Consider the following 15,164-nt stretch of genomic DNA (forward strand, 5'->3'; position numbering starts at 1 on the left):
GTTCTTAATATTAAATACTTAAAATTACATACTTAAAATTGATCACAAGTACAGCCAGTGTTCACGAGTTGAGTATTTTGACTATTGTGGGTATTGACTGCACTGTTTTTGTATCTGTCTGTCCGGGAACGTATGGGAGCAGCTTGTTGTGGTGTCGGACATTGGCGGGGAGAGTGGGTTGCCGGAGGGAGTAGGTTCCTGTGCCGCTGATGGTGGAGCAGCTATGTATGTAGATACCAAAGATAATCAATGTCTGGCAGCTACTCAACTCCCATATTTCCCTACCAGTGCCACATTACACCATACTTCTTTCTACAATCACTACTCTTTCTGACGTTTTTCTATTACGGTTAGATATACCTGTCATTATTTATCATGTATTTCAGTTAGCATGCCGCTGAACACAACACCAGAGGTTGGAGCCAGGCATGAAATGTTATTTTTTTATTTCTTGTCTCTTACTTGTCCTTTTCAATAAAGTGTGTTTGCAATGCTTTTGTCTTTATAAAAGCATCAATCACTGAAACTGCAACACAACCATCAATTTAAAAGTATGTATTTTGAGACAAGGGTGTACAGTGGTGGGGCGTGGGTGATCAGCTTCTTAAGGTCCCGGAGATTTTTTCTTCATTTCAGTGAGTTTCGCGATCCTCCAGTTCAGCGCTCTCTCTCTCTCTCTCTCTCTCTCTCTCTCTCTCTCTCTCTCTCTCTCTCTCTCTCTCTCTCTCTCTCTCTCTCTCTCTCTCTCTCTCTCTCTCTCTCCTGAGATTGACAGCAACAGGAGATCACAGGCATCAACTGACTGACACCTTTCAAGAACAGACATCCAGCACACTATTACCACACTGCATCGTACAAATAATGTCACCGGCACAAAAACCTATAACTGACGCTCTGCTGGTCTGGAGAGCGAATGCCGAAACACCTCTTGCAGTCCATTCACCAATAAAAAGGTAACGTGCCTCATTTTATTATAGTTATCTTGTTGGGTGGAACTGTAAGGATGTATAGCACACTTATCCTTCTTATTTGAGCTCTGAATATCGTTAAATGCTCAGAGAATATTATAGTGGGAGAGTTCATTCGTGTGTGTAATGTAATTCTCTCCACTCCATTATACCTGTGTGTGAATCCATTAAATAAACGCAATATCCGGGGCCCGAATTCTGGATAACGAGGATGACTCAACTCTCAGGGACGGCATTCTCCGAGTTCAACCAACTGCTGTCCTGGGCGTGATTTGCTGCCCGATCCGTTTAAGTTCATTCTACTTAGGCGATGTGAACAGAAAAAATCTTTCGAACGTAATTATGTTGGTGTTTGTTTCTGTGAGTGGTGAGAAGCGCTGTACAGCTAGTGATAAAATTGTTGTCACCTGATGATCTACTTCCTTGCATATTTCGCTGATTATTTTAGATAGATGGTAAGATAATAAGTAATGTATCTTACAGTAAGTAGAGCAGAACTCTTTGGCCACCTGTTGACGCCGCCGACTCGGTTATTTAGCGGGCGGAGGAGGACGCAGATAGTTCCATCAGAGTCCGGATGGAAAGTGTTAATGTGTGGTAAGCTGTGACGCGCCGTAGACTGTCACGTGCTGGTCTTCTGAAGTGCAAGATACGTCGAGGGCCCGTCCTACTGCATCTGGTGCAGGACTAAGGTTGCTACTAAGGAGACCTAAGGAATGAGTTCCTACAAGGCTGCATCCCAGGCAATGTGACGTAGAAGATGAGGTGCATCATTAAGGGAGGAAAGGTAAGAGGAGAATGTTACTGAGCAGTCTCGGGAGGGGAAAGAAAGCGTGGGTGGGTGTGTGGGCAACGATGCCACCTCTGAGCATGACCCGCTAACGAGACACCCATCCTGAACAATACCCAAACTGCAGGTGGCGCCTCTGCCGTCACAGCACCTTATAGCCTCCTCCCACCCCCTCTGCCTATAGGTGTCCTGCGATCAGCGCCCTTCAGCGGCGACTCAGGGTGGAAAGAAACACTTCGCGTCCTTAATGCACCCTGTGCTTACTAATGAGTCTAAAAACTGTGGGGGGAGTGCCAGCCGTACAACATACCACATGGGAGCCACTGGCGGGCTCCCTCGCAGGCCACCTGGTAGGTCGTCCGCCACCAACACCACCGCCAAAATGGCTTGCACTCGCGCAACAAACATATCGCCGCGGTGGCCGAAAGAAATCAGTTATGATGCACACGAGCACAAAAGAAAAAGTGAACTTGACTTGTCATAGGATGAGATAAGACGAGACTGCGAGAAGGAGGCGGGAGGGAGAGGTTGGAAGTTGGAGGCGAAGCAGTTGTGCACTGGTGAAGGACGCGGTGGCGGCGGTGCCAGTGACTTTCACACTCTGGTCGGGTGTGGGTGTGCACGCTGGCTGCACCTCCGTACCTCCACGTGCTGGCCGCGCCTCGTCCCTTAACCTTCCTTGTATCTCTCATCCCTCGCACATGCACAACACATGCACCAGTGGCTGCTAATGTGAATTTCAAGACTCCTTCAGATATTGAAGATATTGTCAGCACTACTGGAAAAAACAAAATAAGGTAAGATGCAATGCTAACGTAATTCTGTTAGTGGGAAGAGCTGATAGGATGTTTAAGGATGTGCTTCCAGCATGTGGGCCGAGATACAGCACTGCCTCGCCGAGTGCTGTGTAGCGGTAAACGGCGCTGCTCAAGGACAGGATATTAATTGGTCCTTGAAGGAATCGTGGTCGTCTCGCCCTCAGATGTGCGGGCTTGTGTGTAGTGATGGCACTTGTGAGGTCTATAGAAGGCACTGTTCTGTTCATTGCGTGTGTTCGTTGTGTCATACAGAAAGTTTTGCCTGGAAAGTATCCTGGGAGAAATAATGGATGTTTTATATGTGTGTGTGTGTGTGTGTGTGTGTGTGTGTGTGTGTGTGTGTGTGTATATATATATATATATATATATATATATATATATATATATATATATATATATATATATATATATATATATATATATATATATATATATATATATATATATATATATATATATATATATATATATATATATATATATATATATATATATATATATATATATATATATATATATATATATATATATATATATATATATATATATATATATATATATATATATATATATATATATATATATATATATATGTAATGTGTATGGAATTGTTTTTTTTTTTTTTTCCTCCCGAAAGGTGTTTGTTATTGTTGTTATTGTTGTTGTTGTTGTTGTTGTTGTGTGTGTGTGTGTGTGTGTGTGTGTGTGTGTGTGTGTGTGTGTGTGTGTGTGTGTGTGTGTGTGTGTGTGTGTGTGTGTGTGAAATTGAGGTTGTTTTCTCCCGAGAGTTAAGTGTTTGTTGTGTGTTTTGTTTCTTTTCATCTATTTATTTCTTTAGTCATACTTTTCGCTCGTAAGCTCACCACAACCACATGTAGCCGCTTTCATCACCGTTTGTGTTCGAATGCTAATCGCCTTCGCTTAGCGATCCTCACTGTAATGATAGTAGTAGTAGTAGTAGTAGTAGTAGTAGTAGTAGTAGTAGTAGTAGTAGTAGTAGTAGTAGTAGTAGTAGCAGTAGTAATAGGTAGGGATGCGGTGGCGTAGTAGATAAGGTGGTGAGCGTGGGATCGGGCAAACGTCAACGCGTAGGTTCGAATCCCACCACATACCCCTTCGAAGCTGTCATTTGTCGAGTGGTTTAAAGTTACCAACATGTCACCATGATACCCAGGTTCTAGGACTCAGGGGTTCTCAACCTGGGGTACGCGTACCCCCAGGGGTACTTGATAGGAATTTTGGGGGTACGTGGCAGGTTTCTCAAAATACTTCAGCTTTGAATAACTGCAAATTTGTTTATAGTATACAATATGGTCTGCATGTGCTAGGCTGGATGTGTCCTTCACTAGAACCAGGACACGTTAACAACGTTAACAAGGAAACTCTTGGAGTTATATAACTTGAAAGAAAGCTCTCTTGGGTTACAGTTGCCACACAACCTTGCAAACCTATAATATTTGCTCCGATTTATTATTTTATATGTTATTCACACACACAGTGACTTATTTATCACTATCACTAGTTACAAGTTGCAACTAGCTGGAAGCAACATTAGTTCACTGCCATAATGATCGAAAATTGTCTGATGTAGTTCCTTTTTGGTAAATGTATTGAATGTAAGTCACATATAGTGTCTCCCTGTGAGGTACCAGTTCCTATCGACACTACCTCATAGAAACATACTAATATTAATTAAAAATTGTCTGCTCCACATATATAACACAAATTAAACCTAATAAACTAAGTCAATAAACCATGCATTTATTCTTACCCTTCCTGACGCTGCATTGTGGGTAAGGGGTACGTGATCAATACTGAAAGACTTCAAGGGGTACATAAGATTAAAAAGGTTGAGAACCCTTGTTCTAGGTGGTTACACCAAAGATGCGCTTGGGTGGTGATATGGGCCCTAATACGGGTACCACTATAAATTAAATTGCCTGCGCTAATGGGCGGAAGCTGAACAGCGCTTCCCACATATACTCAAGTATGCATACAGGCGCTATAGGCCATAACGTAAAAAGAAACTAGTAATGGTGGAGGTAGTGATAGTGGTAGTGCAAGAAGTACAGTGGTAGTGATAGTGTTAAAATTACTAATAGCTACAGAGTCACAAGGAATGCAGTAAGATATAGAAAGATTCTGTACAAGTTCCCCAACCCCCCTCTCTCTCTCTCTCTCTCTCTCTCTCTCTCTCTCTCTCTCTCTCTCTCTCTCTCTCTGGTACTATCACGATACTGAGCATCTTAGGAATCATAATGCTGCTGCTGATGTTGATAATGACGATGATTATGGTAACAATACAGCAGAAACTAGGATCACGTGCCACCGAAATAGTTGTGTTAGATGTAATAATGATAATAATAATAATAATAAATAATAATAATAATAATAATAATAGTAATGATAACAATGATAATGATAATAATAATGATAATAATGGTGATGATAGTAATAAGTTTAATAAAAGTACCAATAGTAAGGAAGGCGCTTCGTGAAAATAAAAACTGGTTTAGATTTTATGATATCCATGATGTCAAATTCAAACCAAAAGCAAGACTCCCGTGAAGAAAGGCTTATGGAAGTACTGTACCTGTTAATTAAACACTACACTACACGTTCGCATGGGAATTGCTTCAGAAATATGCATGAAGTAAAATTTGAAGAAAGAAAGAAAGAAAACAAGATAAGTAAACAAATACAAACATACAGTATATGAATTAATGCACTTGACAATAAATAAGCTGGAATTTCATGTTGGAGTGGAATTACTAAAGAAAATGATAATCTTTGGAGCTTTTGATTTGTGTAAGGAGTATAAGGTCAAGTGGTAATGGTGGTGGTGGTGGTGGTGGTGGCGTAATTGGTAGTGATGGAGTGGCATAAGTGTGGTGATGTATGATGGTTTTTATCGATTATGGTAGCGGTGGTAGTAGTAGTAATAAGAAATACAGTACAAGTTATACGAAGTAAGAGTTATTAATAGCTTAGGGTTGCCACGGCAGATCGACCTTCATTCAACACACTCAGTCTGCTGTGCTTTCCTCCCTCATGCCTATTGAAAGCATATCGTCTCTCTCTCTCTCTCTCTCTCTCTCTCTCTCTCTCTCTCTCTCTCTCTCTCTCTCTCTCTCTCTCTCTCTCTCTCTCATTTCAACCATTAGCCCTCTCTTAGGTCTCCCTCTCTTTCTCCTGCCAAGTAGATCCACCAACAGCGATTGTAACAAAGTTACAGGAAGAAAATGTATCATGAAAAAGTAACGGAAAAAGTAACAAGAAATGAAGAAACAGGAAAAAGAGTAGCAAAAATTTTGAATGATTTTGTTTCTGTTTCGGACCTAACCTAACCTAACCACTTACTTCTTTTCCTATTAAATGAAATTACTACTGTTATTTTTTTCATGTATTTCTTTCCGTAATTTTTTCCTTTACTTTCTTTCCGAGCACCATCTCCAGCATCCCTCCTCTCCCCCACCCACAATCATTCCTCGTCTTTCTTCTTGATACGCCGGTACAGTATCACCTCAGTCTCGCCCCTCTCACTTTATCCCCAAAGTAGGGATGGACAAGAGTCGCTCTCTTGGAAATTAACGATTCCGACTCAGAGGCTGGCGGAGTCGGCGGAGTCGACTCCGGAGTCGACTCCACAGCGCCACACTTCCCAGTTCCCGCGCGTCCGCCACAGAGCGACCCCAGGGTCGTCTCCCAGCTCGTCAAGCATTGTTACAGGTCTTACCGACTCCGGAGTTGCTTCCCTGCTCGCCAAACATGCAGAACATACCAACACGCCTTCTCTCCTGTGTCACTACACGAATGTCATTCCATACCTAGCTCATTACACCAGCATTCATCATGTCTTCTGCACTCCGTCAATTATATACATAAAATTATTCTTTTATTTTCATTATTACAAGTTCGTGTGTGTGTGTGTGTGTGTATATATATATATATATATATATATATATATATATATATATATATATATATATATATATATATATATATATATATATATATATATATATAATAGACAATTCATATTTAACTTTAGATGCATTTTTTCTTTTATTTTTTTCCCTACTAGAAATGTGTTGTTTATTTATTCAAAGTTATATACATTCTCGTCAGTTTCGTCAAAATAAAAGTGATATCGTCACCTCAAGGCTCAAGCAGTATATACTTTTACACACTGCTGTGACTTGAGTCGTTAAGGCGCCCTCGGTCTCAGAGTCGGCGGAGTTGACTCCGCTGATGCGTCCTTGGTCTTGCTCAGCTCCGCCACTCATGGAGAGCATTGCAGCAGGCTCATTTCATTGACTTCCGGGCTTGTCTCTTATCCGATATTTAAAAGATTCAGAGTGTCATGCCATGGAATGTGCTTTTGGCCTAAGATTGTGAGGGAAAAAGAAAAAAAAATACAGTAGGGAATATGGTAATAAGTGACATATCAGTTGATATGAAGGCTTGAGAGGAAACGAGCATTAATCAAGTGAGATAATTGATAATGTGAGATGATAGTGCGTAAAATAATAATGATAGTAATAGTAAGCGGTTTATCAATATTGCAGTATATACATACTGAAAATATACCAAGGAGGAGGCTCAATGCTAGATCATAGGAAACCATCCTTTTGATTAATTGCTCACACCGTGGTGAGAATCACACTTTTGCAGCATTTGTCCAGGCGTGGTGTCTTTAGGGGCATTATCTTGTGCTGTCGCGTGACACGAACCGAGCGAGTCACGTCATGGGGAGAGCTGGTAGCGTAGGCACGGGTGACGCAGCAAGCCCCTCTCAACCCTCTCCAGGGCTTCTCGGGTCTTTGTATACGGCATGACAAATATGTGACACGCCAAGTAAGTAACATACATGACATGACAATAGGTAAGATGCAGTAAATTGTTTGACGCTCCATTACAAACATTAAATAAATTTTCTACATTTTTCAAATTACTCATCCAATACAAACATGACTACAACAACATCAGTGCCATCAGGTCAACTTTCGGCTCTTCATCCCAACTATTTCAGCGTCCAATGCAGCACAGCACGCCTTGATACGCTGAATAGAGGCACGTCGCTCAGCACTTCGGCCACATGCTGTATTGGTGCCGCAGACCAAGACTATAGAGATTATACGTCACTTTAGATCATGTCAAGTAACTACAAACCACTTGGTGCATCCAGCGACAACAGCAAGCGGTCAACCATTCAACCACTAACCGAAGCCAGCGTTGGTAATTTCTCTGACTGGACGAGAAGCAGCATGTTTAGCGTGGTGAAGCTAAGCAGGTGAAGGAAAGGGAGAAGGGAGTGAGTGGGAGGTGACCAGTACATGTACTCATGCCGGATTGAGAAGTGGTGACCGCCGCAGCAGAGACTCCTGCTAGACAGTAATTCCCGAAGGAGAGAGAGAGAGAGAGAGAGAGAGAGAGAGAGAGAGAGAGAGAGAGAGAGAATTCAGAAAATTCCCTTGTATCGATGGTGGTGAGGTCAGATTTACCACGGCACGCAAGCGTCAGGACGCCAGTCTTCTCTTGCTAGGAACTTGTGCGCAGGTCTCCTCCTCCTGTCTCCCCGTCCTCCTACACCTCCTTCTCCTCCGTCAGTGTTGTTACTACTGAGGGAGGAGGAGGAGGCGGCGGTGAGGTGAAGCGCGTAGTAAGCATCGTCCACACTCGGCCTCGGCGGTAGTAACGGGAGAACGTCCCAGCATGCAGGCAGGAGCCACGCGCCAGCTCCGCACCGCCCCTGTGGCCCCGAGCCCCTGGCTGTGAGGAAGGTACGGGCAGCCACATGAGCCTTTGTGTGGTTGGGGCAGGCGAGGCCCCTCACTGTGCTGGGATGCAGAGCAGCCTTGCGAGGCTCTGTCAAGGAGCCTCCACGCCCGCCTCGGCCTCCGCCAAGGTTTAAAGGTGAGGGCGGCGCGGCATGAGTCAATATCAAACAGGGCCGTTGGGGCGAAGGATCAAGGCGGCCCCGCCACGCCCTCCCCTCCCACGCATCTCCTTCCCTAAAACGTTTCCTCCCATATCTGTTGCTCCCGACATTCCCACCCAATCCCACCCACGCGTGCTTTGCTCCCCCATGTCACCTCGCAGCCCGTGGTGGTGCCTTGCCTCGTGTGTGTGTGTGTGTGTGTGTGTGTGTGTGTGTGTGTGTGTGATGACAAGCCACTCACTAATCATATCCCGAAAGATGTCTTGGTGTTGTAAGATACAGGTCGTCTTTCTGTCTGTTTGTCTGTCTCTCTGTCTGTCTGTCTGTCTATTTGTCTGTCTGTCTGTCTGTCTGTCTGTCTGTCTGTCTGTCTGTCTCTGTCTCTCTCTCTCTCTCTCTCTCTCTCTCTCTCTCTCTCTCTCTCTCTCTCTCTCTGACTGGCGTTATGACATATTGATTCGCGTAACGCCGAGGTGTTGTGGTGGTTGTGGTGCATAGCAATGTGCGGTGCGGCCTGCGAGTGATGTCTTTGTGGCGCTGTGGTGGCGTGGCGTGGGTAGTCATTACACTGCCCACAGACACTCCTGCACCTGCTGATGGCCCTTGCTTGTTCCTGATTGTGTTATTGGTGAACAGACTAGCAGGTAGTACAAGACAGGAGAAAATAAAACATACCACACAAAATTAGAGAGGTGAGCATGAAGTAATTCACACAGGTGACCAATAACTGGCAGGTGTGACTATAGATTAAGGTAGGTGTTCTGACTTTTGCATTAGTTATCTCAATACGAAAAAATGCACATGTAGAATTATCAAGTGATATTACCAGGTGATTTTTTTTTTTCAAGAGCATTTTAAAGAAAGGTTCATAAATTGGTTGGTTTCATAATTTATGACAAAGTATGATAAAAGTTCTCTCTAGAAATATACACCCTAGATTTTCTATTCATCTATTACGGTGATGAAAAATGCGAAGGGTTTATTCAAGATTGTAAACTGTATGCATTGTAAAGAAAAATCTGATTTCTCTCTCTCTCTCTCTCTCTCTCTCTCTCTCTCTCTCTCTCTCTCTCTCTCTCTCTCTCTCTCTCTCTCTCTCTCTCTCTCATGTCACCAACTGGAAAAATGACTGTAAGACTCGTGGTACAGACTGGAGGGAGTGACTGGAAGGAAGGTACATTGCAATGACTGGAGAAACTGACTGGCAGACTGGTGGTATACAGACTTAGTGAGGATGGAGTGAGACACCTGACTGTATGAAAAGGGGCATTGGAAGATGAGACTCGTGGCTCTAACTAGAAGGACTGACTGACTGACTGACTGACTGACCGACTGACTGACCGACCGATGCATTTACTCGCTCACTCATTGCCCGCCACTCATGTCTCTTACCAAACAATACAGATATTATGTAACACATTGAGAGCTTTAATGAACTCAGTCACGCGTCGAGCTGCCTGATTAACCAGCTGTGGGTGACGTGCTGGCTGGATAGGGCGGGTGTAAGTGGGTGTATCGGGTGTTTGTGGACGGAAGAGATAAGATATGAAGGTGCGTTGTGGCATGGTGTGTTGTGGTGAGATGGGTGGGTTAGGTGGAATTGTGTGTCAAAATAGGTAGAGCTCGAGAAAGTATATACACCTCTTGACATGAATGAAATGAAAGTAAAGTGATGAAGTTTAGCTTAATCCTGCCACTACTGAGCTCTCATCACTGACAACAATGCGTGGGATCTTCATAAACATTACAAGAAATTAATAAAAGGTAATATTTTTCTTATTATTTTTCTGTGAGTACAATCTTCACAGGTGGCTGTAGGTATAGAACAAGAAAATATGTGTTAGAGCGGTGTAGTAGTGAAGGAAAAATGCGCCAGAAAGCAGTGAGAGAAGTGTTCCAAAGAGAGGCGTAAAAGAAGGAATCGTAACAGACAGAAGTGTGGTTGAATTGTAGGTGTTGAAGTGGAGGTGAAGTGATGGAGTGTAGCTTCTGTATGACCAACAAAACTTTGACTAAGAAAAATGTAAAAGAAGAATGTGTGACAGACCGGAGTGTCAATACATAAAGCAGAAGGGTTTTGATACTGAGATGAATAAGAGAAGAAAGTATCATTGAATAAGGTGGAAGTGGAAGTGGTTGCTCAAGTAAAAGGAAGTATGATTGTATAAGGTAGAAATGTATAGTTAATGAAAAATACAACATGAGAAAATGGCCTTCTATAATACAAGAGTGTTAATACTGAATTGAATAATATAAAGTGTGGTTACGTAAGGCAAACTGTAGTTGATGAAGAATATAAGAAAGTTTTGTTATATAAGCAAGAAGTATTGGTCTTGATATTAATAATATAAGGTGAGATTATATAAAGCAAAATAGTGGATAATAAAGAGAGTAACATGATAGAATAGTGCAGAACAGAATAGTTTAGAATAGGATGGGACAGGAAAAGCTACCAAAGGATTTGTGAATAGGAAGCAACAAAGCTGGAAAATACAAACAGACCAGGAGACGACGCTCCCTCGGTGAAACAGAACTAAAGTATTGTATGGAATTTCCCTCATGTGGAAAAAGCGACAGGAGAAAGGATTAGAGGAGGGCGGCTGAGAGAGAGAGAGAGAGAGAGAGAGAGAGAGAGAGAGAGAGAGAGAGAGAGATCACACCTGGCAGCCAGCCCGTACCCTACCCCGTGCACAGCCCCAGCGAGGACCTGTTACCAGTACGTCTCCGCACCGTCAGGTAGCATATTACAGGCAACATAAGTTTTATTCCCTAATCTGTGTACTATTTCTTGCGTCCCTGCAGGATGGTGGTGACGGACGCCTGGCGTGACGTTGTCCTTTTCTTCTTGCCCTTTGGCCCCGCTGGTGTGTTCATGGAGGCAGTGATACGAAGGACGAGTGTGTGTGTGTGTGTATGTGTGTGTGTAATTCACCTCGGTCGCCTGCTGGTCACCCAGCCAGTCTTCCCCATTACGGAGCGAGCTCAGAGATCATAGACCGATCTTCGGGTAGGACTGAGACCACAACACACTCCACACACCGGGAAAGCGAGGCCACAACCCCTCGAGTTACATCCCGTACCTATTTACTGCTAGGTGAACAGGGGCTACACATTAAGGGGCTTGCCCATTTGCCTCGCCGCTTTCCGGGATTCGAATCTGGCCCTCTCGATTGTGAGTCGAGCGTGCTAACCACTACACTACGCGGTGTGTGTGTGTGTGTGTGTGTGTGTGTGTGTGTGTGTGTGTGTGTGTGTGTCCCTAGCGTGATGTAAGTGTAGGATTGTGAAGTAGTTAGGGCGGGGACGTTTTATGAGGCGCAGTGTCACCGCTTTATTACGAGAATCTTAATGTGTTATTGCGTCGCCTTCAAATCAATCAGCCAATCAATCCCTAAATGTGTGTATTTTTTTTCTTTTTACCAATTTTTCCCTTGGTCTACGTGAAGTTATGGAAGCACAGTAGTGTTCTTGTGTATATAAATGTGTCGAAGAAGCCTTTGCCTGTTGTGATGGTCAGTGGAGATGCAGCGAAGGCCCTGTAGCGTGAGCGCACATGGTAGCAGTGAGTTGCCTGCACGTTGTGGTGGTAGCGGCGGCGGCAGGGGCAGGCCAGAAGACGACCCGGTCAGCTGAAGGTCAGTGACGACGATCTACTCCGCACTCCCCACATCCTCCTCTCCTGCCAGACCCCGAGACTGACCCAGCGTCCTGCAGAGAACACGCCACCACCTCGCCTGCGGCCTGTGGTCTGTGGTCTGCGAGCGACACATCCTCGGCCTACTCTGTCTCCACGTGGATGGTGAAAGCCTGAGGAGCAATGCCAAGTACTGGGATCTGTGAAGCAGTGCACTGGCGCCACACACACACACACACACACACACACACACTTCAGTCCTGAAAGGTCTTCTTATCTGTTCAGTGTGTTCGGAGTCACCGTGTATGTGTCCTCGGGCCGTGAGGCAGCACGCATGCATGCCACGTTGGCGGCAATTACAAAAACAGTAGCTCTGTCGTTAACCTTGGGCAGCACATTCTCTACAAGGGCGCCACAACGAACTAGGTATAACATTGTCTGCCCTCTGTCTGTTCATGCCACGCCACGGTGCCGCGGTGCACGCGAGGGGAGAGACGAAGAATGTATTACTGTGTGCATGTACCTTGTTATTTCTTCATTAGGAGTACAAGTTTGTGATTCGTTTGTGTGTGTGTGTGTGTGTGTGTGTGTGTGTGTGTGTGTGTGTGTGTGTGTGTGTGTACCTAGTTGTATTTACCTAGTTGTGTATTACAGGATTCGAGTGGGACTCATAGTGACCTGTCTCCATATCTATATTTATCCAACTATTCCTTAAGTGCACACTTTCTACTTCTACATTTCTTTACTGAATCCGTTCCAAATATCCACCGTCTTGTATGGAAAACTAAACTTTTTAATGTTTCTTGAACACTGACTTTTCTTGATCTTCTTGGAGTGTCCTCTTGTTCGCCTACCTCCATCCTCCGTCACTGATACCAGGTTTTGTCTATCTATTTTATCCATATGGTTTACTAACTTATACATCGTTATTAGATTTCCTCTTTCCTATCTGTTCTTCAAAGATGGTAATTCCATTCATTCCTTCAGTCTTTCTTCATAGAGAAAATTCTTTATTTTTAGCACCATCTTTGCAGCGTTCCTTTTGATTCTTTCTATTCTCTTGCTGTCTTTCTGCTTGTATGGTGACCACACCATTACTACATATTCTAGTCTAGGTCTTATCATAGTGGTTATGATCTTTTTCATCATATTCTTGTCCACCTTGATGTCAGTCAGTGTCTTGTATGTTGAAGCAAATAGTCCATTTATGTGCCTTTCTGGAGTCAGGGTGTCTTGTATAATCACTCCCAGGTCTTTTTCATCACTACTTTTCATTATAATTTCTTCTCCCATTTTGTATTCCCACATAGGTCTTCTATTACTTTTACCCATTTCTATTACATGGCATTTCCAGGTATTAAATTCTAATTTTCACTCTTGGTTCCACTTCCAGATCTTGTTAATATCTTTCTGCAATTCCCTACAGTCTTCGATGTTCCTTACTACTCTCAAAAGTTTCGCATCATCCACAAACAAATTTATTTAGCTGTTCAGACCCTCTTGCATATCGTTAATATATACTTGGAACATAATTGGTGCCAGCACTGAACCATGTGGTACGCCACTAGTGACTCTGCTCCAACTAGATGGGTGTCTCTTATTATTGCCCTCATTTCCCTATCTGTTAGAGAGTCTGTCATCCATTCTAAGATATTTTCCTTTATTCCACCGATGTGGAATAGGAGTCTTCTATGTAGTACTCTATCGAAGGCTTTTTTAATGTTCAAATACACTGTGTCAACCCATCTATCTCTCCCTTCTACTTCATTTACTACATATCTCTTTACTCCTTCATTATACTTGTCTAGGAATATATCATACTTTTGAATTGTCTTGCCTTGCATAATGTCCTTCCACTCAATACTACCAAAGTAGCTTCTTAACCCTTTAAAGTTTGACTTAGCGTGGTTCCGTCTTTTTGCTTGTGTCCCTCATTGCATTTAAAAAATTCCTGATTCTCTAAGTCAATTTCTAGGACCACATGATCACTTTTTCCCATTGGGCTGTGATATTTAAAGTTTGGACAAGGCTCCGGTTTTTATTTTTTATTTGTTTATTTATTTTTGAAAACCAAACCCAGTACTGATGGTTCTTTTTCCCCTCTGTACCTTGTATAGTCCTTCACCCATTGGTCCAATGTGTTTACCATTGCCAGTTGTTACACTTCTATCCCCAGCGTCCAGCATGACTGTTTGTATCCATTTCCTCCCATGTTTGCAGTTTAGATCTCCCACAAGTAGCCCTTTTCTGTCTTTCCTTAACATATTTTCCAGGCGATTTAATACTTCCTTTTGCATTTCCTTATGTACATCAAGCCTCCATGTATTAGTCTTCGGTGGCACAATACAACTATGATACTCCTTTTTTTCCTCCCACTGGCCCTAATTGTTATGCTTAAAACCTCTGCCAGTCCATCTCCGTACTGTACCTCCTCCACGTATATATCCTCTCGAGCCATTATCATTACTCCTCCTCCTGCTTTTCCCCTTCTGTCTCTCCTCCAAACATTATATCCCTGCTCTCTGAAATTCACTTGGATGTCTTCCTTTAATTCTGTTTCTGTTATACATGCCACGTCTGATTCTTTTTCCAATATATAATTTCTCAATTCCAAGCTTCCTGATACAAATCCATTTATATTTGTATACATGACTCTTAATATTTTCCTTCCCCATTTCCTCAGCCTCATGTCTAGCACTCTCCAGTAGAATTTCTTCTCGTTCTCTGTCCTTCTCTCATTGCTTTTTTCCTTAGCTTCACTTCTCATTTCTCTCTTCTTTTCCCTTTCTACTTTCTACCTTGCCAGCCAGTTTTCCAGTCCTCGCTAATATTTTTCCTATCCCCACTTGCGCTCTCATTCTAACTTTCAGTGGTCTTTTGGTTCCCTCACTATATTTACCAAGTCTGTATATTTCCTCTATTTCTTTCTCAAGACTATGTTCTTCATCTTGAACCACTGATATAATTAAATTAACCCTCTCTTTCTCACCCTTCTCCCTCACAGATTTCACAG

At 43.1% G+C, this 15,164-nt stretch overlaps 1 protein-coding gene across 2 annotated transcripts in view; it reads left to right on the forward strand.

The window, feature by feature from the left end:
- The first annotated feature begins 1,986 nt into the window (after window positions 1-1,986).
- The window catches only part of LOC123514026 (daxx-like protein), a 95,866-nt gene continuing 82,688 nt past the window's right edge, over window positions 1,987-15,164 (forward strand). Inside the window, exon 1 of one of the 2 annotated variants that reach the window (XM_045271592.1) lies at window positions 1,987-2,555. The gene's annotated coding sequence lies outside the window, so the exon portion shown is untranslated. Of the gene's footprint in view, window positions 2,556-8,012; window positions 8,493-15,164 lie in introns of those variants that run through there. The other variant, XM_045271593.1, reaches the window with a different exon arrangement.

Source organism: Portunus trituberculatus, chromosome 37, assembly GCF_017591435.1.
Source record: "Portunus trituberculatus isolate SZX2019 chromosome 37, ASM1759143v1, whole genome shotgun sequence".
Lineage (NCBI taxonomy): Eukaryota > Metazoa > Arthropoda > Malacostraca > Decapoda > Portunidae > Portunus > Portunus trituberculatus.